Source organism: Crocodylus porosus, unplaced genomic scaffold (assembly GCF_001723895.1).
Source record: "Crocodylus porosus isolate Cpor-Errol unplaced genomic scaffold, CroPor_comp1, whole genome shotgun sequence".
Lineage (NCBI taxonomy): Eukaryota > Metazoa > Chordata > Crocodylia > Crocodylidae > Crocodylus > Crocodylus porosus.
Window position 1 is genome coordinate 9,483,242 of NW_017728949.1, and position 25,332 is coordinate 9,508,573.

Genomic DNA, 25,332 nt, shown 5'->3' on the forward strand with positions numbered 1-25,332 from the left:
AGCCAGCAAGGCCAGCCATACCTTGTCATGCATCCAAAGGTGCATCTCAAGCCAGTCCAGAGAGGTGATACTCCCCCTCTATGTGACACTGGTCAGGCCGCAGTTGGAGTACTGCGTCCAGTACTGGGCACCGCACTTCAAAAGGGATGTGGCCAGCCTGGAGAGGGTTCAGAGGAGGGCTACCTACTTGGTGAGAGGGCAGAAGGACAGGGCCTACGAGGAGACACTGAGGGACCTGAACCTGTTCAGCCTCAGCAAGAGGAGGCTGAGGGGGGACCTGGGGGCTGCCTACAAACTCATCAGGGGACATCAGCAGCAAATAGGTAGAGCCCTCTTCTCCCCAGCACCACCTGGGGTGATGAGGAACAATGGTAATAAGCTAATGGTGAATAGGTTTAGGTTAGAGATCAGAAGGCAATATTTTACAGTTAGCGTGGCCAAAATCTGGAACCAACTTCCCAGGGAAGTGGTCCTTGCCCCTACCTTGGACAAATTCAAGAGAAGGTTGGATGATCACCGGTCTGGGGTCTTGTGAACCCAGCATTCATGCCTTCCTGTGGCAGGGGGTCAGGCTATATGATCTATTCAGGTCCCTCCTGCCCCTAGCTACTATGACTATGACTACTTCATGTTGCTCTTCCCTTAGGAATTTGTACGCCACCACAAGGTCCCCTCTCAACCTTCTCTTGGAGAGGCTGAAGAGGTTAAGGTCCCTTAGTCTTTCCTTGTAGGACCTTCCCTGCAGGCCTCTAATCAGGCAAGTGGCTCTTCTTTGGATCCTCTCCAGGTTGTCCTCATTCTGTTTGAACTGTGGCACCCAGTACTGGACACAGTACTCCAGTTGCAGTCTGACTAGTGCCGCATAGAGGGTGAGAATCATTTCCCTAGACCTGTTTGTGAAGCACCTGTGGATGCACAAGAAGGTGTGATGTGGCTTCACCACATTGGTGACTCATGTTCATCCTGGAGTCAACAGTGACTCCAAAATCTTTTTCTGCCTCAGTGGAGCTGAGAAGGTCGCCCCCCTCAGCCTGTAGGTATGTTGGCAGTTCTTCCACCTCAGATGCAGCACCTTGCACTTGTCCTTATCGAATTGCATCCTGTTGCTCTTTTCCCACTTCCCCTAGTGCAGCCTGTCTAGGTCGGCCTGGATCTGGTTTCTCCTCTCCAGCGTGTTAGCTGCACCCCAGAATTTTGTGTTGTCCATGAATTTTGACAGGGTGCTTCCTACCCCTTCATCCAGTTCACTGATGAAGATGTTGAACAGTACTGGCTCCAAAACTGAGCTATCAAGGACTCCACTGTCCACATCTTTCCAGGTTAACACTGACCCATCCACCACTACCTTCTGAGTGTGACCCTTGAGCCAATTTGCTACCCAGTCTATCATGTAATCATCCAAGGCAAATCCCCTCAGTTTATTTATAAGGATGGTATGGGATACCTTGTCAGAAGCTTTCTGGAAGCCCAGATAGATAACATCCACCTCAATTCCTGCATCTAACCAATTGGATGGTCCTACCTTGAGCAGGGGGTTGGACTAGATGACCTCCTCAGGTCCCTTCCAACCCTCATTTTCTGTGATTCTCTGATCCCAGGCAGATGCTGCTCCAGGCTTTTCTTGAAAACTTTCAACAAAGGAGTTGGCAGCTTTCCCAAGGTAGCTTGTACCTTAGTACTACTTTTCTAAGAGTTGGGAAGTTTTTCCTGACTTATGATCTAATGCTGCTTTGCTTCAGTTTTAACTCTCTTGACTTGTGCTCTGCCCTCTGGGGAAGTAAAGAACAATGGTTCTCCCTCTTCTTTTTGCTAGCCTTTGTAATATTTGGAAACTGATATGATATCCCCCTCTCAATCTCCTTTCCTTCAAACTAAGTATATGTTGTTCCTTCTGCCTCCAGATTTTCTCCAGTTTCTCCACATTAGACTGTCAAACTGTTGTTGAATTGCTGATCAAAAATTATTTTCTAATTCTCATTTAGAAGTTTGCATGAGACAACTCATGTAACTTTATTGTTCCAGTGCACCCGTTGACTTGGATGGAGGAGCTGTCGGTGGTATTAGGGTCAAAGAGATGACAATCATGACAATAAGTTAGCAAAAACTCAAGGATTGTAGAATGTAAAATGCCATCAGCAAACAAGAGAAAGAAAAAGCTGATGAAGTAGTTAATGGGATTTGCATTGGAGTCAGACAGCATTTATAAAGTTTATTATACCAAAATATCTCATTTAGTTGTTTCATCATGAACCAAGTCTAAGGTTTATTACTACTTGTACCAAACAGGAAGTGAATGAAAACAAGAAAAGATGAGAATATTTGTGAGCAAGTTTGTTTTGCTACCTTCATAGCACAAATGAGCCTCTATCTGCATCTCATAAACACTGGAAAGTGCCTGAATTATCATCTTTTCTGAACCTGTCTGAAATCATTGAAGCACGACTTGATTTTTTCCCCCTCTCCCAGCTGTATGAATGAGCAGACAGCTGACTGCATGATTAATAGAGTTCAGTGCAGCTCTCACTAAAGGCAATTGTAAGACTCAAACTAGTGGAATTTCCATTAATTGGGCACTAGTGATTGAGCCGGCACCCTTTCTTCACTTCCTTGTGCCAAAGAAGTGATTAGGGAACAAAATGTGAAAACTTTCAGGGTATCATATGCCACTAAACTCAAAAATCCATGAACATAAATGAATGGACACCGATCATTACTCCCCAAATGAAGCATCTCCATTGTTTCCCTTGTAGTCCTATGAGACCATTTAGTAGAGAGTCTGGTAAAGAGGAAATTCAGTTGTGAATGGTAGCACAAGGGCTAGCAGGCAAATGATTATTCCTAAGAGGTGACACATTGTCTACACGGGTGCATGGTGTTTCCCTTTCCTTGGCAAAAGAAAAGATACCCCAGTTCACCATTTTGCCTTTGACAGGGTATTCTAGGGACAAAGACTCTAGTATGTGCATAACTTTAAACACATGGAGCATGTCCCCATGAGCATACACACTGCAAATTAGCAGCACGGTGAATGCTTGCACTTGTGCTGCATGCAGTTTGTGGTGCCTCAAACTGTGCATGCTTGTGGGGATGTGCCCATGATGTTGACTTCAGTGTGACTACTGAGGTGCTTATGTCCATGCTAGATGATTTGCTTGATTACTGGACATCTCTCTCCTGCCTCATAATACAGAAAACATTGTTGTCATCAAGATTATTCTATTGCATGGATTCTACAAAGCCTAGCAATGCTGTTTTCTCTGTAAAATCAGATGGTGAAGAGACAGCTACTAGTGTGGATGAAAATCCATGTGGCACCATCTTTTTCACAATTGTGGATAGCACTGTACATAGCTGATGTGCACCAGAACCACACTCATTTAAAAAAAATCAAGCTCTGAGATGTTAACACTTTAGTTTGCTATCACCATCAGTTCCTGCAGCATTGGATTTTTAAATGGAGGCAAAGTAAACACCTTGACTTACTGAAAACTTTTCTGCCATACATTTTTCATCAAAATAGAAATGTATCCAAGGTTTTTATATTAAAGTTCCCATGAAAAGAAATTATGAAATGAAGATGTTGTTTTGACTTGTTTTTGTATTTTATCACTTTTGTATTTTTATTATTTTTACATTATGTTGTGACATATTTTAATATGACAATATAATAGATTATTGTTTTCTTTTTTCAATGATTTTAGAGTGCTGTTATTAAGTCTGTGTTGAAACATCTAGCACATCTCCTGTTTGTGTTTCAATTAAATGTTTTCAAAATAGCCTCACTGGATCTTACTCTCAGTTACTCTCAGGCCACTTTGCCCCACTCCAGAACTAAAAAGTGGATTAAAAATAATATTATGTTAACAAAAAAGTGTAACTAAAAATAAGAACCATTGACTTCAGTAGCACAACTCATGGTATGAAGATATTATCTAGTACATGAGAAGCAGATTTATATTGATTTCAGGCACCAAACTTCACCCTCCTGTAACAAAAGGGAAATACTTTATAACTTTTCTAGGAAAATAAGAGGTTAGCAGTGGCATTAAGTCAAGAAATTCAATGGGAATTTGCTTGTGAATGGTAGGCTTCTTGCTGCTATGGGTTTTATTCTGTTTGAAAATAAAGGAATCCAGTTATTTTCTTTCAACTCATTTTTCCCAAAAATGTTTCGAGTACCTTTTGGAGGAACTAACATGTATTCCTCTATAAAGTGGAAATGTAACTTTCACTAGGAGGAGGGGAAGCGTATATAAGCAGTTAGGATGTACCTATTACAACTGCCTGCTCCTGTAATGATACAAGTTAGCTAAATTGCTGTAACAGCAACCTGAACAAAATAGGGTTAAAGTTGCAATGGTTTTGTGATGCTTGTATTGCAACAGGAGAATAGAGATGTAACAAAAGTTTTTCAGCACAGGGAGCTTTCCATTTCTTCACTAATGAAGCATATCTACACTGAAGATATAATGGAACATATAGGTCATATGTAGACCAAATGAGAGGTATGTGTGCACAACACTTTAAAGTAGGCTAAAAGCTTTTGCACCACTTTGATGGTGTTGGTGTTTGCACACCTTGGCAGTGTTTTGAGCATTAATTCCAGCCGCTGTATGAAATTCCATGGCATAATGCACCTTAAATGACTTTGGGTGCAGCAAACTAAAACGCCTTTGAGGAGTTTTAGTTTGCTACCCCTATAGCCTTGGAGCAAAGCAACAGGCTCTATGCAACTCCACAGCTCTGCAGGAAGCCCTGCAGGCAGCCTGACAGCACCCCAGGAAAGCAGTTCTGCCCAAGAAATGTGGCAAGAGCCTGATCTCCCTCCCCACCCAAAGTCTGCCTGCCTGAGCTGTGTGGGGACCTGGTGCTTCCCTCCACAGCTGTGGTGCCCCTAAGACCAGCTGAGCTGGGTGTCTGAGGGTGGGTGCTGCCTGGGGGAGCTGCAGCTGCTGCAGAGGGAAGCACCAGCCCTCCTCTGCTGCCCAGACACCGCTCCGCCCACTGGCAGCTTGCCCTCCCCTCCCTGCCAGAGAGAAAGGTAGGTCAGTGTGGTGTGCGCACAACACGGGGGTTTCATAGATTCAGAGATGTTGGGTTCGGAAGGGACCTCAATAGATTATTGAGTCCAACCCCCTGCATAGGCAGGAAAGAGTGCTGGGTTCAGATGACCCCAGCCAGATGCCTATCTAACCTCCTCTTGAAGACCCCCAGGGTAGGGGAGAGCACCACCTCCCTTGGGAGCCCATTCCAGACCTTGGCCACTCTGACTGTGAAGAAGTTCTTTCTAATGTCCAGTCTAAATCTGCTTTTGCTAGCTTATGGCCATTGTTTCTTGTAACTCCCAGGGGCACAGGAGCCTCAGCAACTCCCTTTTGCACCCCCTGGATGAATTTATAGGCAGCCACAAGGTCGCCTCTCAGCCTTCTCTTGTGGCGGCTGAAGAGGTCCAGGTGCCCCAGTCTCTCCTCATAGGGCTTGCTCTGCAAGCCCTTAACCATATGAGTGGCCCTTCTCTGGACCCTCTCTAGGTTATCCACATCCCTCTTAAAGTGTGGCACCCAAAACTGGATGCAGTATTCCAACTGTGGTCTGACCAGTGCCTGATAGAGGGGAAGTATCACCTCCTTGGTTCTGTTTGTCATGCATCTGCTGATGCACGATAAAGTGCAGTTAGCTTTTCTGATGACTTCATCACACTGATGACTCATGTTCATCTTGGAGTCCACTAGGACTTCTAGATCCCTTTCAGCTTCTGTGCTGCCGAGCAGGTCATTTCCTAGGCAGTAGGTGTGCTGGACATTTTTCCTCCCTAAGTGCAGCACTTTGCATTTCTCCTTGTTAAATCACATTCTATTGTTTTCTGCCCATTTGTCCAACCTATACAGGTCTGCCTGTAGTTGTTCCCTGCCCTCCTGTGTGTCCACTTCTCCCCACAGTTTTGTATCATCCACAAACGTGGACAGAGTATACTTCACTCCCTCGTCCAAGTCACTGATGAAGACTTTGAAGAGTATCAGTCCAAGGACTGAGCCCTGCGGGACCCCCCACTGCCCATGTCCTTCCAGGTCGATAAAGGCCCATCCTCTCCCAAATTGAAGTATTGTGCAGTTGACTAATTAAGTGCTTAGTAAAGCATCTATGCATGTGCCCCTGTTAGGGCACATGAAACACACAAACTGTACAGAAGGGTAGTATAAGTACTGTCTTGATGTGGATTTTTTCCATGTGCAGCAGAGCATGTGTAGACAGTGGGGCTGGCTGGGCCATAAGGGTGCTTCAATGTGGGGGCTGCCTTATGGTTAGCCCTACACTGAAGTACCCTTGTGCCCCAGCCAGCCACTCTGCAGCACATTGAGCCCTGTTGCAGCAGCCCTGGGCTAGCAGGCTGACCCTCTGGGTCCCCTGTCAGCCAGGGCTGTTGTGACCTAGCTTAAAGTCACTGTGGGCCAGGTGCATGTGTAAACTGCATGCCCAGGAACTTCCCAGCAGGAAAAAAATGTGGAGCAAAAAGCTCCACAGTTGATTGTTGAATGTTAATGGTATGTATAGAAGACCCCAGTGGTGTAGTCTAAGTCACCACTAAGGCTACAAACAGATGTCACATTTGTCCCAGGGTAAATGATTTTATCCTGGGACAAAATGCAGTTTCAGACAGCTCTTTTCTTGGCCTGGGGCAAACCAGTTGCCTTCTATGACTGTTTCCTCATCTCTGAAGTGGAGAAAAAAATGATATTTCCCTTTGTAAAGTACAGTGTAAGAGGAAGGTACTCTTATTATTGGACCAGAGGGACATCTGGAGTCCGAACAAGATTTCTGAAAGGAAATCTCAAGCCAGAGCAGGATTTCTGAAAGGAAACTCTAGGGACTGCTAAACTGAAGTCCCAGGTTCTGATTTACTTTGTATCATTGCTTTTTAATTTACCAGCCCATTAAAACAGGAAGGGGAGGAATTTGAACCTTTTTTGAAGGCAGGCATGCTTAACAGAGGGAGAGAGAGAGACCCTGTTCAGAGTGATGATGGTGCTGATTGCTTTGTAAGCAGGTTAAAATTGCAAAGAGTTCCTCATTCATTGCCATCTTCCTTACTAGCCTTTTATTTCCTCTACCTTCAGGCTGCTATTATAGCAATTTCTTGATAAAACTGTTCTGCAATTTGTGAAAGCCAGTAGGGCTTCTGGTTTATCTTTCTTCTTAGTGCATTACAAATTAAACACCACAAGACTCAGTGATTTCAGCAGAATTTTAGATCTTTCCAGCTTTGATCACAAATAATGGTCAGACAAGAGATAAAGTTAGGCATTTGATGGCAGTGGGAATTTTCCATAAGCCCAGGAGTCCATTTGCTTAGAATCCTACCCAGGGACAAATAGGGGCTTGATCCAAACCCCACTGATGTAAAATCAAATACCACCTTCAGTGGGCTTTGTATCAAGCCCTAGGCATATTATAAACTAGGAAATGTAATTCGAAGTCTGAATGTGATAAGAGCTGAGAATCAGGGTCTAAAGGGCAGGCCTTTATGCAGTATCTGTGCCATTATTATTTATTATAGCAAAACTATACAGGACGGAAGACTTTCTGTGTCTCGGGGTTTCTCATGTCAATGTTTTCCTTGATTCCAGCAGTCTTGGATATACCTGAATCTTTGTGGTTCCTCTTGTGTGATATTAAAAACAAACAAACAAAAAAAATGTCTGATAGACACCTCCTCCCGCCCTTTAAGTTATCTCTCTGGCTGCATAAAGACATTCAGGAAGGTTAGGAGGTACATTCATACCTGACATTTATAGATTCATAGATGCTAGGGTCAGAAGGGACCTCAACAGATCATCCAGTCCGAGCCCCTGCCCTGGGCAGGAAAGAGTGCTGGGGTCAGATGACCCCAGCCAGATGCCTATCGAAAAGACCCCAAGGTAAGGGAGAGCACCACCTCCCTTGGAAGCCCATTCCAAATTTTGGCCACCCTTACTGTGAAGAAGTTTTTCCTGATATCTAGCCTAAATCTGCTCTCTGTTAGTTTGTGACCATTGTTCCTTGTTACCCCAAGAGGTACCCTGGTGAACAGAGCATCTCTGATCCCTTGCTGTGTCCCTGTAAAGACATTCAGGAAGGTACATTCAGGAACCTACCCCGCCATTGCATTCATCCCTCCCCCCTGACTTACATCCTCAGCTCCCAGCATCAGTGAATGCTGATAAAGCCAGCACTGGGAGTGATTTGCAGGATGAGGGGTTGGTGGGCTGGGGGAGTGCGGGGGCGATGCTGGGTGGTCCATGGAGGAGGTTGCCCATCTGGGGGCAGGGGAGAGGGACTGGGGGAGGGCCTCAAAATAGCCTGGTGCCAGGGAAGGGGTAGCAAAAGTGTAGCCCTTCTCTGACTCACTGTATAAGAACCCACTGGAAAAAGACTACATCATTTAGCATGGTTTTGTTTAGGTTTTGGGTTCCTCTAATTTTACACTCATGTTTGGAGTAAGAAGCACAACCAGTCTTCATGACAGCCCAAGTAGGAGTGCATTAGTATCATTGACTGTCATGGAAAACTCTTAGTTTCTGCAGATATATGCAGAAAGGGGAAAAGACGTCTTCTCCACCTATGACGTAAGAGGTTCCCAAAGACTCTGTTTCCGCCTCCATCTTCTCTCCATGCTTCTGCCACAGGAGATACTGGGCAGCCTTTTCTTTATCTGCCACGTACATGGGATATGCTCTCGGCAGATTCTTCTCCCCTAACTTCTTTTGTTTGTGTCAAGCAGGACAGGGCAAATTTAACCTAAGAACATGGCAATAGGATCTGGGGGAGTAGTAAGGGGCTTAGTAATTTTAGAAGACCAGGCATGGAAACAACCACTGTTCTACTACTTTGTTCTTTTTCATTTTATTTGTTTTTTTTTAATGCTCCATGCTCATCATATCCATTCCTCAGAGAGAGGTAACAGAAAAAATTTTCTCTTGCCATCCCCTTGCTAGTAATTGACCTTCATTTCCTCTGGAGATTGGATCTAAGTTTTTGTAAGTTACCATAGGTGCCCATAAGACTTTGTCAGCTGACACCAGCTGAGCATCTCACCTGATGCCTATGAACTATATAACTTGCAAGGCAATATTCTCTCTATCACTCATTCCCTGAGTTATTAATCATGCAGCAGAGCCAGAGATTACCAAATCTTTTAATAACTGTTGCTTTCCATATCCAGGTAACAGTACCTATTTCCCATCATTTCTCTCTCTCTCTCTCTTTCAGGACCTGGTAACAATGATACCCTGTATTGCATGTCCATTTTGCAGCCATATAACTAATGATTGCCCTGATTTCTGTCTCAGAACTAGGTAACTGAAATACTTTTCATTGTATATCTCTCTTACAGCCAGTAACAGCAGTACTCTACATTATGTATCTCTCTTTCTTTCTCTGAGTCAGGTAATTGTTATGCTCATCTTTATATGTCTTTCCTGGAGCTGTAATAGTTTTCACTGCATCTCCTCAGAGCTTGTAATGGTAATGTTCTGTGCTATATTTCTCAATGCCACTAGCTGATATCTCTTTGAAGTCACCTCTATAGGGTTTTTCCTTGTATATTTCTCACAACAGAGTAATTAAAACAGCATCTTTATGATGAGGATTTGAAAAGGTACTCTTCTTTCAGGCTCATTTCACTCACATTGACCCCAACCCTTGGGTCTGGATGAGCCACACAGTACACAGGATATAGGATCAAGGAATGCAACCATGCAACAGACTGTGATCTTTGTTACCAGGGCTGGTTGATAAGCACTCTGTGTGAGTTCAAGCAGCTGGGTTTGAAGACCTACCCCTGTAACACTTTTCATGCTATGTTATTGAATATGTTCTTTATGCACAAGATATTCAAAAGCATCTGTTCAGTTTTGGTTGCCCAGCATAAAGGGACCTGGCTGCTTATGTATAAAATGCACACCCTCTGAATACCAGGCCCCTCGAATAGGTCTCGGGTTGGGCACCCTAATATTGTCACTTCTGAAAATCTTGGCTTACAGGTGGATTTTTTAGAAGTACATGGTGTTGGGCTAACTCTGCTCATGTTGCAGTTGGTAGGAGGTTTATCACTGATGCCAGTAGGAGTGGCAGAAGTCAGGGTGGCACTTTAGAGACTAACTGGTTCAGAGAGGCCTGAGTTTCCATAGACAACAACCTACTTTGTCAGATGAAAAGAGTAATGCTCAATTAATAGGGGGACCTTTTGAAAATCCCATCACATTTTTTGTTTTTTGTTTAAATCATGCTACTTTGATAGATTTGTGTTTTGGTTGAGTTCTGTACTATATATTTCAGTCTTATTTTTTCCTGGCATTTCAAAAGCTATGCCCTCCTACGTGAGCACCTTACTACATATACAAAACATTTCAGAAATAAACTCTTATTGCCCAGGAATGGGTATTCTTCCCATTATGTTGTAGGTGTCACATTTTATTTTTTTTAAATTAAAGTCTAAACCATATGCAAGTGTCCTGTAAAGTAAAGCTAGTCAAAGAGCAAACAATCTGATTTGTGGATTTTTGTGACTAGTTTAGATCTAATTGGGCATGCCCAGATCAGTGGACATCAGTACACTGTACATCACAGTACATCAGGACATCAGTACACATCTCAAACCTCAGCAAGGATCTGCAGTGAGTAGTCTTTGCTTCCTCCCCTGCTGTATCCCTCACCCTTCAGGGCCCTCTCTCTTCTCTTCCCCCTGGTATGTATGTACATAGTTTTTGTGCCTTTCTGGTTTTGCTTGGGTTTCTGCATGGGGGTGGGCTGAGTAAATGGTGGTAGTGTGGTAGATGGTTTTGCATGGGATACTATGGGCACATTGCATTGTTGGTGTTCGTGAAGTTTTGGGGAAAGGGAGGGAAAATAAAGTTACTTTTGATTTCACTACACCCACACTGCCTGTATTGTTGCAGTTCTGGCAGCGGGCAGGGATGGGGGCCCCTGAGCCGGTGGCCTGGCACTGGTGGTGAGAAGGCCAGTGCCCTACTTAGGGAGGAAGGGAAGGGAGGAAGGGGCCAGCAGGTGTGTGGTGATGGCATCATGCACTCTGGCTCCCATGTGCCACTGCTGGAAGGGGTGGTCTTTGCCTGTGACACTGTTGCTGGTTGGCTGGCTCTGCTGCAGCTGTTGCTGGATGCTCCATGTTACATGGTGCACCTTCTCCATCCAATGGGGCTAAAAGACCTCTCCCCAGGACTCTCATGCATTTTGCAGGGCACATGCTGTGGTGCTTCAGCACTGCCTCCAGGTGGGTGGTTCTGGCCCTGGACCTGGATGCAGTGGTGCTGCTGTTCAGCCATGGCCCACTGGAAGCTGGACCAGGGGTGCTAGTGGCTCTGCTGGAAGACCTGAACCACAGTGTAGGTGGCTGTGAGGTCTCCATCCAGGTCCAGCAGGCACGCAGCCATGGAGCTGCAGGTCTGAGCGAGCAGATGCTATTGCAAGTGGCAGCAAGTTGCAGTCAAGAGGCAGTCCCCACTGCCAGACTGCTGCAGTGGATACAGGGTGCAGAGGCCACTCTAGGTTAGGGCTGCTGTGGCAGTCCAGCTGGCACAGAAGGCTGGTGTCCCCAGATAACAACTGGCTTGGCCTGAGAAGCTCCTGTCTATTTTTATCTTCCATATTAATATGGGCCTTAAAGGCCACTCAGCTAACTAATAGCCCCTTTGTGGGGCCAAAAGGTGAAACATACAACTAAATTTTTGGGACAACAGAAGCAAAAACAGGATAGGAGTGATGTGGGGGAGGGTCAAAGGGTCAAAATGTGAAAAGATGTTCTCTGCAGGGGCACATCGAGCAAAGCCCCCCCCCCGGCCACACCCACTGGTGCTCAAAGACATCCAAGGAGCTAGTGGATGCCACCCACTGGTGCTCTGCCTGGAAACGTGCATGGGCAAGGGAAAGGAAAGTAGCCCCACAGTCTCTGTGCACCTTCCCAGCCAGAACCTCCTTCCTGGTTAAGTACAGGACACACTTGGCCAGGGCCAGGAAGAGGTTGACCAGGAGGTCCTGGGACTTGGTGGGGCCGTGGATGGGGTAACCAAAAACAAAAAGGAAGGGGGGTGAAATTCAATCAGAATCTCAAGAGGAGGTTCTGGAGGTGGAGGGGCTGCAGCCTGGCACACTCCTTGAGAAGCTCCTGAGGGCAAGTAGCCCTGAGCTGCTCACCAGGGCATCTTTTTTATACTGCTGGGGCCAGCACAGGGAGCTGACTCCAGCCTACAATTCTCTGGCTGAAGATCTACAACTCTCTGGCTGAAGATCAGGGTCAGTTTGCCCAAAAACTGCAGTTTGCCTCCCACCAAAGTGCATGTTCAGTCATGTGCACCAAGACACAAATCTTGGCACAAATTTGTGCCACTGTTATTAGGGTTGCTGCAAGCGCACGTCCCTGCATGTGTGGGCACACCCATTCAGTCTACATTTTGAATGAGATTTTATTGTTTGCTGTTTGTGAGCCTTAGGATCTAATGATTAGTGAAGTGCATTGGGAATCAGGAGACTTGTATTCTATTCCTGGTCCTGCTACTAACCATCTGGGTTACCTTGGACACCTTTTTGGCTAGGTACAGGCATTCAAAAATCCCAAGATGGAATCAATCTAAGTTACATGGTTTTCTGTAAGCTGTATAGTTTAGATCAGTAGTGAACAGAACACAGATTTGACCTTTAGTTGAGGGGACAAATTTTAGACTGGATTCTGCCATTATTAAACCACTCTGGCTGCATCCAAATGTGCATGGACATTTGGTTCCCTGGGGTCAACTAGCAGTGGGACACCTTGTGCCACCGCTAGTTGTCCCCAGAGTGTTGCTCTGGTTGGTCAGCCTCTGGCTGTGCCCTCACGTGTGCCACTTCACTTTTTTTTTTGTACTTTTTTTTCCCCACATGTGCTGCTCCCTTGCAGCACAGAGAACAGGTAGGATACCCAGGTTCTTCTCTTCAGTTTTTTTCTAGATACTTAGTTCTTAGCTTATAGCAAAAGTTCATGTCATTTTGGACTATTACATTACATCATATTTCTATTACTCCAGTTCTCAAGGTGTCATCCAGTTCTCTCTGTGTAATATCTGTTAGGGTGACAATAATATGGATTTTTAGGGAGCATTGGATCAGCAGCTGGAACAAAGCTTTAATCTGTGTCTCAGCAGAGTTGCTGGTCACAAGGCAGAATGATGTATTAAAAATAACATTGCAAATGCTTAGGCAAGCAGTTTTCTAATAAAGTCATAGTGTTAGAGCCCATTGTGTAAGAAGAACAAGATGCAGCCCACCAGCTATCATCAGGAGATAAAGCAGTTAAACAGTCTTGGAGATGGTGCTGAAGTCAGCAAGAATGCAGAAAGAACCAGCAAGTGACCGAGAGTATCCGAGTTCATGGACTTACGCATGCACTCTTAGCAGAGGTATGTAAATAAATGAAATGCATAGGCAATTATATGCTAATTATGCAAACAGTAAACTGAGGAGGAGCTTGAGATGGGAGGAGAAATGGATGAAACAAGAGGAGTGACAAAGGTGGAGTGAATGTTAATATGTATGAACCAAGGTGTATAAATGTGGAAAAAGCTATTGTTCGGGGCAGCTCCCCAGTTTGTTGGTTTTTTGGGAGCCAGTCCGAAGCAGTCTCCATTTTGAATGAAGCTGTTGTGAGCAATGTGTGCTGGTGTTTGCTCCCTGCTTGCTCTGGATAATGAGTAAGAGGATCCATGAGCAATTGGACTGTCGTCTCCCTAGTCATTGGGCGCCACATGAATTTGGCGTCTAACAATATCCTGATCCACTTCTTGTGTTGACAAAGATTTGTGATTTTGTATCACTAGCACATTTCTTTTATTTCACTTAAATTTTCATTTTGGTTCCTATTATCCATGCTGCCCCTACCCCCCATAGCCAACATCATTGTCTTTATTGAAAACTAAGGTATTAATTTATCTATACCTAGGTTTTCCTTAATCTTTATACTATAATCACTGCAAAATGGCCACACTGCTTTCCTTTGTCTTTTGTATATGATCTTGAAGAACGTATTCTATTTGTATTTGTATCACTTGCAAAATCTAAGCTGCTTGATTTTCAGCAATTTTCTGTGTATCCCTGCTCTTCCTGACTACTAAGACATAGGTTTCTTTGCTGCTCTGTCCTTTTTTTCCCCAGTCCAATCATTCCTTCTCTGCTTTGAAACCTCCCTCTTGAGGTTATTTTCTTATTCTCATAGGAAAGAAGTGGCTTTTGTAGCTAAAACATTGGGATTGGGATCCAAGTTCAATTCTCAGCTTTGCTCTGTATTTTCACTGTCATCAGGACCCTAAGCAAATCATGTTAATAACTCAGTTCCCCTATAAAGTGAGATGCAGTGAAATATTCTTTCATATCTCCCTACATCTGTCTTATATCTATTTAAAATGTAAGATTATTTTAAATACTAAATTATTTTAAATATTACATTTTAACACATAAGGTTATTACAACTTACTACTGTATTACAATAATTGTGAAGATCAGTCAGAAAATAGTTCCTTCTAATTATTATTTTCTAAGCCACCAGGGGCCAGCAAGACCATTTTTGTCTAAACACTTGAACCTCAACTTGAAACTGAAACATCCCAGCCAAAGAGCTTGTCCTGACAGAAGCATATGTGAGAAGCTGCATGAGAACACACATCATCAGGTTATGCACTACAGAAGCAATTTTATCATTTAGATGGACTGTGCTGCTCCATTCCCCATACAACCCAAACCTGACACCCTCCAGTTACAATCTCTTTCATGCCTTGACTACAAGGGCAACATTTTCAAGGTAACAGTGAATTGATGGAGGCTGCATAACAGTGGTTGCACAATAGGGACCATGACTTTTACAGTGTTGATGTAATGGGGTTCACCTCTTAACAGCAGCTGTGGCACCTCATTAGGAGTCATACAGGTCACCAAGTGAGGTGACATGAGTCATACAGGTTCACTCTTTACTTATACTGAGCCAGTGCCATCTTAGTCAAGGACATCCAAAAAGAATGATTTACAAGGCCATAACATCAATATCTCAAGACAAGAAACTCATAGCATTTGATAAAGTAAGCTACTACTTAACGATAGTTTATGCATCTCTGATTTAGTCTATAAGGTACAAATCTACCCTACCTTCTGCATCACTGCAGACTAACACAACTAACTACCTCTCTCCAATCTGAATATTTCCAGACTTGTTCAAAATAGAAAAAAGATTTTAAAAGCCCCCTGATGATTACCCACTATCTTTCTATTTGAATGAGAGTTTTCTCATAGATGGTATTCAGATATCATAATTCTTGTTTCAGGGAGAAAAGTAAACTTGTACTAACTTGAGCATCTTATGGCAGTAGCAAAGTAGAAATGGTAAGTGGGAAAAAAATCAAGTTATAGCCCACATGATGAACTCCAAATGGCACTGTAAAGAGAAGTTTTGGATTTGTTTTAAAAAAAAAAACATTTATAATTAATTTGGAGAAAAAGAGAAGAGAATGAGTTCTCTAAGGGTCTTGCACTTCCCTCTCCAGAGAAGAAGAAAATGAAGCAAATAAAAAAATCCCTATGATTAAACTCATTTTTGGGAGGTGCCAAGAAATTTGAATGCTATAAATTGCTCATGTGCAACCCAAATTCCCTTGTTTTCAGATTCACAAGGGCTTTAAAACTAACACAATGAACTAATTTCCCTTAATTCCTCATGCAGTATGTAAATTAAAGGAAGACCTATTTAAAAAGAAATAATATTTCTAGCCCTTGAGAAATCCTTTAATATCTGTTGACAAGTCTAAGTTTGCAAAGTAGAAACATACAAATTAATCCTGGCAGGAATTGGTTCTTCTGCCTCTTGAATGGCAAATAATATGCTCACCTTCCTGGGAGATGAGGAGGATAGTGGATAAGAAAATTGAGCTAGAATATAAAATCTGCCTTTTTGTTATCAATCCAGCCAGTGGATTAGAATCAGAACATTGATACAGGAAGAAATCTCATAGGTCTTACTCACATGAATTACCCTGTTAATGTCATCAGGGCTACTGGTGGGAAGGCAGGCTATATTATCTACATGTGGCTGTACAGTACTTTTGTTACTGTGCCGTCATTTAGTACTTCGTTTTGGAAGTGCTAAAAGATAGCACAGTAACAGTCTGTACTGTACCGTGCCAAGCGTGCATGGTTATTTTTTGCCACTATATCGCCGTAGCAACACACTATAGCATGGGAGCACATTGCTATGGTGACATTGCAGTGGCATCATGGTTTTTGTCAATAGACACTACAGTGGTATAGCGCATTGCTACAGCATTGTAGCATCCTATGTAGATGCACCCACAGTGTAGTAATAATAGTGTCTCAATTATCCTGAATCCTGATTTAGAACAATGTCTAAGCATGAGCTTTTAAATCCCTTAGCATATGCTTAAATATAAACATGTGCTTGAGTGTTATTGATTATAGGGATGCTTTCCCGAATCAGGGGCCTAAACTATATTTGCTCTTTCTGGCTTTGAGCTGTAAAAAGCATCCATGTTTTCAGACCCCATATTCTTACTCTCCCTAATAATGAATCATAGAGTAAGAAAAGAGATGATGTAATATCATTTATTGGTCAAGATATTAAATATTTGATAATAAAGAAAACATATTTTCAACTCCTTAACCAATGACTAATTTAATTTTCCTCCTGGTTGAGAAGCCATTCCTAGTAATATTACTATACAAAAATCTGTGTTGAGATGGACTAATGTTTGAGAGTATGTCTCAGTAAAAAAACAAAACAAACAAACAAAACAATTGCTGGATATTTTAATTATCCCTAAACCAAGCCAAAAATGTCAGTTACACTTACAAGAAATTCAAATATGGTAACAAATGTGTCACTTAGGCACCCAAATAGCCATAATCCCTTCAGATCATAATGCAATCTTTTATGTAACATGTACTGTAATGTAATCTTTCACGGATTTTTTTTATGCAACATGCAATAAAAATGGAATTATGGTAATGGAATTTAGTAGTTGTCATCCCAGATTAGCGTAACCTGATTTTCTTCTAAATATATGCTATATTTTTCCTTCATATTTGTTAACTCCCATCCCATCTCATTTCAGAAGGTGGCCATAGTTCAGGTCTTGAATTCAGTTGTTGATATTATCACAGATATCTTGTGTGATGCTAGGCAAGTCACATTGCCTCTTTGTCCTTTGATTTCTGATCAGGAAAATGTAGACAGCAATGCTTGCCTTTGGGTGTGTTTACATGTGCATTTAAGCACAACTAAATTTAATGCACATTAAGCAATTTTTGGCAGGTGGCTACACGTGCAAAGACTTGGCACTAAAGTTAGTGCCAAGTCCTTGCAGCCCTGCCATGTGGTCCTAGGGGATGGGCAGACTACATGTGCATTAATGTGCACTTTAACTAATTGTGCCTACATTTAAAACCTGCGAATGCAGGTATCAAATGTAGGCATTATTAGCCTAATTTCACCACATTTAATGTATATTAAGGGTGTGCACATGTACAGATGCACCCGTAATATATATTAAATTAGGCTAATGTGCATTAACATGTCTCATGTAGACATGCCCTTTGTGTCCTCTGAGCTTACATAAAGAGTGAAATGTAATTTTACATAGAATTACATAAACATTTATTATAATGATTATATAACTATGTCATCATATGATCTCCATCTTTGTTTCATAAATTCATAGATATTAGGGTCAGAAGGGACCTCAGCAGATCATACAGCAGGGGTCAGATGACCCCAACAAGATGCTTTTCTGGTCTCTTAAAGACCCCCAAAGTAGGGGACAGTACCATCTCCTTTGGAAGTCCATTCCAGATTCTGGCAACCCTCACCATAAAGAAGTTCTTCCTGATGTCTAACCTGAATCTGCTTTCTGTCAGTTTGTGACCAGTATTTCTAGTTACTCCAGTGGGTACCCTGGTAAACAGAGCATCTCCTATCCCTTGCCGTGCCCACCTCCCCACTCCCGATGAATTTGTAGATGGCCACAAGATCATCTCTTAGCCTTCTCTTGCAGAGGCTGAAGAGATTCAGGTCCCTCAATCTCTCCTTGCTGGGCCTTACCTGCAGGCCCCTAACCATACGAGTGGCCCTCCTCTGGACCCTCTCAAGGTTATCTACATCCTTCTTGAACTATGGTGCCCAAAACTAGATGCAATACTCCAGCTGCAGCCTCATCAGTGCCACATAGAGGGGAGTTATTACCTCCCTGGACCTGTTTGTGATGCACCTGCTAATGATAAAGTTTAATTTCCTATGACAGTGGTTTTTTGCTCTGTAATAGGAAGAAGGTATAATATCTGTATTGCAAGAAAATAAAATTTTGTTTTGCTATAGTATACTTGTGTACACACATTCTGTGCATGTGCTTTTCTCTGGTAGGTTCCAACACAATGGACCTGCTTCAGAGCTTGCATGTAAATAAGTTAATTATCCAGATAAACTTGACCTAGATCCAAACCAGAAGCCTGGTGCATCACATAATACAATAATCACAGTATAGCACTTGATTTTTTCCTACAAATGTGGAGTGCAGAAGTATTAGCCCCATATAAGAGTCCAGAATGATGGTATTTGCATCATCAGATGTTTTCAAATGTAAGATCAGAGGTAACACAGTGGATAAAGCAATTAAAAGAAATAATGCTGGAGAAACTGATAGAAAAGTTACATATTGAACAAGAAGCATATGTACAGTAACTAGTATCTTAAAAAACAAGAATTTGCCCCAGGTGAAGTAAGTCTAGACAGGGGAAGCATAAAATTGGTGAGAAGCAGAATTTGGCTGGACTCTGATATCAAGACTTTGTATGAAAACTTATTCAGATTATTATATGCAGTGCTGAAGGCAGTTGGATTATTGACATGCATGAAGTAGACTAAATAAATCCTACCCCTTTATATAGGCACTATTATTAGTATCATATGAACCGTATTTTTTTGAGTCAGTGCCTCAATGTGTTAAAAAGTTTGAAATCAGAAAACCTCTATCCTAGCTGCAGGTTCCCAAATGCTTTAATAAGCAAATATTGAGGGCTTGGGGTAGGTGCACGGCAAATCACCTTTGATTACAGGATAATTGCACTAGGGAAGCATTTGAGTAAAATGAAATCATTAAATAACAGTACCAGGTGAGCAGAGAAAGATTTGGCAGCCCAGGGAAATTGCTAAAAAATACAGAAAGAATTGGTAGGGATCCCACCAAAGTTCTAGTTGAGCGGTGTTGTTATTCCATGGACAAATCCTGCAGTATCCATAGCACTTGCTCCTGCTGTTGATATTCATGGAGCTGTCAATGCTCAGCACAACTAAGGATGATTGTTATTTTCTTTTACTTTAATAATGTATTATGCCCAGTTCTAAAGGAAATGACTACTGCTCTCACTGTGGGAAAGGCTCCCTATAGCCAAACAGATGATAAGCTCACTATAGAGTTTTGCATAAATTATATCATGTTCAAGACACATTAAAAAGAACTGTTTTGCCAACGGAACAGAGAAATACATCCCTCAGGGAGGAAAAAAAGTGGAAATAGACATGGGGTGTGTGAAATTGGCAGTCTTAGTGATGACAAAGCTTGTAGGCTGCCTAGAAATGTTGTCTGAGTTGTATAGCTATTTGCAGAGACTAGCTCAAACCTTGAAAGAAAGGGATGCTCTCAGGGATGGATCTAAGCGTGGACTATCTATGCCAGGATTATGCAGCCAAAAATATTGTACTACAGATACCAGCAAGGTTTTAGTAACTTCATGAAGGCAATCAAATAATTTGGACAGGTGCTTAGGGGCAAAATACATTGAACATCTAGGCTCTTCCAATAAGTACCCTGAGGTGGCCCAGTGACAACACTTTCATTAATGTGCAGTGGTTACTGCACATTTAATTTAGTACTCGTACAATTAAGTACTAAATAAATGCACAATAACCAGAGTTACTGCGCAGTCGTGCTGGCAAACATCTTTTACTGGGTAGTAGCGCATTAGCACTGCCCATACTGTGGCCCACTACTTCACAATGTTACTAAACTACTGTGCTGTTAGCATCTTACGTAGACACTCCCACATTGCAACAAAGCATGGGGTTAGAGTTTGTGGTTAGTTTATCAGAATGAGTCATTGGTGGCAAGTGGGAGTTGGAAAGGTCAACAGGAGCCCATCATTAAACATTAAATTTAACTTTTGAATCATTCTTCTCCCCCATTGCAGATACTAGGGATTCTGCTTCCTGTGCAGTGTCCCTGTATATCCTTATCCTATAGAATAAACCTATAGGGTATGATAGAAATTCCTTTATAGATCTATAATACATATTAAAGTAAACAGATTTATACAGCATTTTTTATAGAATCCTATCCAACTTGTATGGATTCTGGTTGGATTTATTTTTATCCTTATTTGGTCTTTCCAGTTAGAGTGATTTGATAAGAAATAATTATTTAGATTGGTACTCAATTGTAGGTGTTAAATAGATTTCTTTACAGCAAACCCTGTTCCATTGTTTGAAGTAGAATGCATGCTTTCAAACTGAAATAATGATGGAGAATCTAATTAATGTAATCTTCATTGCAAGACTTTGCTGACCATCCTGTGTGTTTCTGACCATGATGTCTTTTAGAGGTCTGTGGAGCCTTGCCTGTTACATTCATAGAATCATAGAAAATAAGGGTTGGAAGGGGACCTCAGGAGATCACCTAGTCCAATGCCCTGCTCAAAGCCCATCCCCAAGTAGATCATCCCTGCCAAGGCTTTGTCTAGCTGGGTCTTAAAAACTTCCAGGATGAAGATTCCACAGCCTCTCTAGGTAACCTGTTCCAATGTTTTACTACCCTCCTAGTGAGAAAAATTTTCCATGGGACTGTGGGTCACTTAGTATTAGTGGGAGTTTTTCCTAAGTAATTACAGGATCTGGCCTTGATTTCTATGTAGCTGTCCCAATCTAGTACTGTACTGTAGGCACTATATGCTAATAGATGGGTACTATAGGCAGGCAGGAGACCTGCATCCTGTTCATGGCTTGCTGTAATAATTGGGCAAGTCATTTCCCCTCCCACCCTCCCTTCTGTGACTCATCCACTTCTTTATCTGTCTTGTGTGTTATATTGTTAGCAAGCTATTGTACACAATGAGGCTTTGGCTTTTATTGAGACTTCAAAGTGCTACTTCAGTAATAAATCATAATACTCTTGGGATAGCAAACATTTTTGCCACTCAGTGAAGAATTATTTTCAATGTATACTCAAGGGCAGTGAATAAACATATACACTTATTGCATATCCATATTAGGTTATGCATGGTCACATATATGGACACATTTCTAACTTGGCTTTGTAATTATTCCAAACCGTGTAGCAAGAAAATCTGTTTGATACTGGTGGAGGACGACATGTAGCTAGAAACTTCAGCAGATGTGAGGGGATGGAGAGAAAGGGAATGGAACAGAGAAAAGTAATTTAGTAAATATTTATTTCAATGTATCTCTTTTAAGTAACTTGCTAAAGCAATTAGAAATTATTACATTTCAGACCTTTTAAATGAATAAAATCTATGAACTTGTCATACTCCAACCACCATCTTTGTGCTTTTAGTAAATTTACATTTTATTTCCTGCGGAATATACAGGTTTAGTCTTTTTTTCTTTTTTGAGGGGAAAATTAATTCATCCAGTGAAAGCTAATTAATTTAACAAACAAATGTGTCAACCACAGGGGAAGAATATAGAGCAGGAGTGCTTCAGACAGTACATATACATCATGAAGCATCTTTTGCACAGCTGACTGCATTGGGATTAGAGGGAGCAAAATTGCTTACTGGTCCAAAGATCATTTTTATTGCTGATAGAAGATACGTTTGCTGTAGTATTTTTATATATGGGCATTAGTAAAGACCGCTGAAATGCTGCTGATCTGCTGAAGCAGACCCATATGTTAAAGTAGTGGCACAATGCCTTTCTACCTCCTCAGGCTTAAATCACTATTAGGTTACCCCTGCACTAAGCCAGTGTGACTCCATTGATCTGGTGGTGTTATGCCATTGTAATGCAGTAGTAAATCTGGCTGCTGGTGTCTTTGACTACATCAGAACAAAAGAATTAAGAACGAAAGATTATAAATCTTTTATATGTAATTCCTTGAAGTAATGGCATACTAATTCTCCATTTCCTCTCTCCTATACCAGACTGGCCCACTTATACCTGAATGTTATAAATTTATGGTTCTTGTAGTCTTACATGTTCAGGTGTAAAGTTGTTCTATTGTTTTTGAACTTGTTAGTATTTCAGATGAGAAACAATGTGTACAGCGCTATTTCATCAGCATGGAAGAAGGGCCTGATTCTTGTTTGTCTAGCATCATGTTTCATTATTTTGTAAATGCATCTGAATCCAAATGGTAGAATTTTACAGCTACTTCACATTCACTTTTCATGTAGTTATAAACAGGTATAAATGACTCTACCAGTAACAAAGCACCAGAGAATCCAGCCTTGAATATTTAGGTAAAAACAATGTGTTTATGCATTCTTGTTCCTGGAGACCACATAACCCTCACCCAACTTCTTCAGTCTCTTTTCCCTCTTATCTTTGAAGAGACAGTAATCATGCCTATGAGTTGCTTGATTGCTTGGCAAGCTGTAGAATCTATTACTGTTGGAAAGAAAAAGACGAATAATGATCCACAGGCCATATGCTGGGCAGTATGTTTCCTGTTGTAAATTCTTGTGATCTTCACTGGAAATACATGATCACATCCTCATCTGGACAGAAGCAGAGTGGATGAAGCAAAGGTGGCTTTAAGACACTTTCCTTCCTCTTTCTTGTGTCTACCACCTCACTGTTGTGGAGCTTCTAAGAGTAAAACAAGCTCACCATGTTAGAATAATTTGTGGGCTGCTCTAATTTCTGCCACCTTTGTAATGGCTCCATAATGAGCAAGGATCAGTGAATGTTCCCTTGCAGTAAATACGTTTTGGAAAAAATGCATTCAAGTGGCATGCACATATAATAGTATAATCTCTAAGCACCCTGGTTTATGAGAAATATCATATTTTGCAAGTTGCTGTACAAATGCAGCACAATAAAACAGTCTTTGTCCCAAATGACATATGAGGCCATGCTAATTAAAAGCACCCGAGCATCACATGTATCAGTGTCCCCATGCTGAAAAAGTGACGGTGGGGTGCTTTAAACTAAAGCTCGTTCAACGAGCTTCAGTCCAAAGCGCACCACTGTCATCTTTCAAAGCGCCCCACTGTCATCTTTCAGCATGTGGACACTGACACACATGATGCTGGAAGCTGCTGGACATTAATTTCCATGCTCCAGCAGACTTGATTAATTGAATCTGCTCCAATGCACTGGATTTACAGCATGTCGGAGCAGCCTCCCTGCATGTGTGTAAGTGCCCTTAGATTTTATGTACAGTAAAGATAAATATCATATGACACTTTAATTATGCCTCTCTTCTTTGGAGGAGAGGCAAAAAACCCTGGTTTTGCCCTCAGTCTTTTGATATCAGTGTTGACTTCAACATAGTTTTTGTTGATTTATATTGATATAAGTGAAATTGCAATTAGATGCAGTGTCCCAACACTTTTTTGGAAAGGTGCAAAAGTGTTACAGTCCTCAACATTGAAATATTCTTGGAAGCCTGTTGCTCTGAAACAGCTGGAACTTTAGATGAAAATTATCTCATTCAATTCAGCCTGCCTTAGCATGGTGTCAAAGGTTCAACTTAACACTATGTGCAGTTAGAAGGCAAACTGACACATGTTCAAGCTCTTTAGCAGGTGTTATAAATCCCCTTGTCACATTGCAAGGTTGCTCCCTTTCAGAAAGGGTTATCTCCTAACATGTACTAACTCCTTAAACCAGGGGGTTGGACTAGATGATCTCTTGAGGTTCCTTCCAGTCCTACTTTTCTATGATAATCTATGATAATAGGTCACTGCCTTCCAATGATTTGCAAGTGAATGTTGTAAGTGAATGTATGACAAAGCCTTTAATGATGAGTTTGAAAGTCACTGGTCATGGTGGTAAAATCTATAAAAGCTGTTTCTATAAGATCTATAATGTTTTAATAGTAGGTCCTGTATAATCCCTGGAACAATTCTACCATTTTCCCTGAGATTGACTCCTGAATCTGAGTATTTCAGGTCCCATTCCCACAAAAGGAGCTGCTTTGAAAGTAATGTGCTTTTTTTGTCTTTTGGGTTCTGTTGTTAGTTAATATTATAGTATTGTTCTTTCTTAGGGCAAAAAACCCCCTCTGACTTGTGGTGCAATGAAACTTGACATTCTGTAGCAAACAGCCAGTGGGGTAACTACATATTTAGTCAGTTTTGAAAACTTGTCATGCCATGTATATTTCAGAGTCATGATAGCTATCACATAAAGTTAATCTAGAGCTAAAAAAAGAAGCCAGGTATACACCTTGTGATCACATTAAAATATCATAGTAGCAATAAAAATAAAATGGCTTTCAAGTACAAGGTGTATGACTTATTAAAATGTGACCTCTAAAAAAGGGTTGCATAAGACAGTAAACATATTTCATGCAAACTTAGAGCCAAATTCAACTTCTGTGGAGATCAAGAGTAGTTGGTTTAGTTCTTTGGATAGTTACTTAGCCATGCTAAAAGAAAATCCATAACACTTGGTAACTGCATGGACTTCCTATGCTCTTCATCACTGTGATTATATCTGGACCTGTTTTTGGTCCTATCTACAACAGTAACAAATTCAATAATGTCAAGGGTATGTTGTAGGAGATATAAGTGTTCTGAATCACAGCCCAGGGGATCAGGAACAGGCAAAGTTAGGGAAGCAAAGGTGAGAGCTAGGAGTCAAGGGATCATAAGCAGGCAGTTCAGGAGGCAATGGTATGTAAGGGACTGGGACATAAGGGGCACATCTACATGAGCGCGCACGTGCCTTTTGCCCCTTTAAGGGCATGCAGGAACAAAAAAATGTTCCCTGCAGTGCAAATTTCCAGCACAGGGAGAAAATTTGACCCCTGGATATCCAGGGTTCTAAAAAAAGTGAAGTATAAAAAAGCAGGGCAGGGCATGGGCCTTGACCATGCCCTGAGGCAACCAGAGGCTGGGTCCTCCATAGAGACGCTCTGGCTGCCAGACTGTTGAAGAAAAAAATCGTGGTTCGTTTCTCGGGAGGTGGAAAAAAACTTTCAGCTTCAGACACACTTTATTAGTAATACAAAAGGTATATATTTGCAAATAGGGTCAGAGGGAGAAGACAAAAGATCAAGTCCCTCTGCCCCC